The sequence below is a fragment of the Arachis duranensis genome, chromosome 1, assembly GCF_000817695.3.
Source record: "Arachis duranensis cultivar V14167 chromosome 1, aradu.V14167.gnm2.J7QH, whole genome shotgun sequence".
Taxonomy (NCBI): domain Eukaryota; kingdom Viridiplantae; phylum Streptophyta; class Magnoliopsida; order Fabales; family Fabaceae; genus Arachis; species Arachis duranensis.
Genome location: NC_029772.3, coordinates 80,775,654 through 80,777,240, shown reverse-complemented (window position 1 = coordinate 80,777,240; position 1,587 = coordinate 80,775,654).

Genomic DNA, 1,587 nt, shown 5'->3' with positions numbered 1-1,587 from the left:
TAGAGATCATATAAATTTATGTCAATGCAAAAGTAATACAAATATAAAAGATTGGCATTGATTTAAATAATATTACTCAATCAGAATTAAACAAGTCACTAAGCATCAAGAAAATACCAGAAAAGATGTAATAGTTGAATAAGAATATTTGAACACCAATAATAATTTTAAAAAAATAAAAATATGCAATGAATGAAAGGATGCAAATAAATTAAATAATTGGAAGTAAGAGAAAATAAGAAAGGAAGAAGAAAGAAATAAGAAAAGATAAGAAGAATAAGGATTCAGAGAAGAAAAGATAAGAAAATTGGCACTAATTAGGATAGGTTGTGCGACGCTGGCGACGCGGTCGCGTGGGTGACGCGGTCGCGTGGTGCGCGATAAGGTTGGGTGACGCGGACGCGTGGGGCACGCGATCGCGTGACTCGATTTGTGCAAGTGGCGCGAGTGCAGCCTCGCGGCCGCACAACTCTCTGTTCGAAACTTGGTATTTGCAAAATCCAAGGTGACGCGGTCGCGTGGTCGACACGATCGCGCGGGTGGCCTTATTTCCAATATGACGCGGACGCGTGGGTGATGCGTTCGCATGGCAGGGCTTGTGCTGCTAGCATGGGTCCAGCCCAATTCCAGCTCAACTTTCGGCTATACACCCTTTTTACGCCGATTTCAGGTCACGCGGCCGCGTGGGTGACGCGGTCGCGTGGGAGGCTATTTGTCCAAATGACGCGGATGCGTCATCGACGCATTTGCGTGGAGTCAATTTGTGCTAATAGCGCGCCTCCAGCCCTGCTCCTGCGTAACTCTCTGTTCACCTTATTATTCTCTCATCTCCTTGCGACGCGGACGCATCGCTGATGCATTCGCGTCGTCTACTCGCTTTCTTTTTTTTTGAAATAAAATGCAGAATGCAGTGTTAATATGAATGTGATGCAAAACTCCAGGTTCAATATAATAAAATAAAATAAAACTCAAAAGCAAATAAAACTAAATAAAAATAAAAAAATGAACGATCATACCATGGTGCGTTGTCTCCCACCTAGCACTTTTAGTTATAGTCCTTAAGTTGGACATTTGATGAGCTTCCTGCTAGGGTGACTTGTGCTTGTATTGATCCAGGAATCCCCACCAATGTTTGTACTTCCAATAGCCTCCGGGATCCCAAACAAGGCGCAGGAAGCCTTCAAGCAAGTTAAAGCAAGTGACAAGGCCCCAAGAGTGGTGATTGGTAGAATGGATTCCGAGGTCCCAGACCTTGCCCTTGCACCCGTCTTTTGGTTGAGCAATATTGTTCCATCCGGGTGGCAAGCAGTCTGAATTCTCACGTAAGCAGCCAAATAACTTCCTAGACCCATTCAGTTGAGCTCTATACCAACCTTTACGTTTAAGCTTAAAGCTTCCAACCATGATGAACCTTGCAGGACAATTCTTACCACTGACCATCTTCCTCTTACTCTTGATGCCACAAAGAGCTCTAAGTTGACCATCCGTCTCCAGTAGCCCATATTTAAGTGGGATTAGAAAGCTATGGGATATGAATTTTACCCACTTGAATGTTGTGAAGGATGATGGCAACTTAGGGGGAGGTAT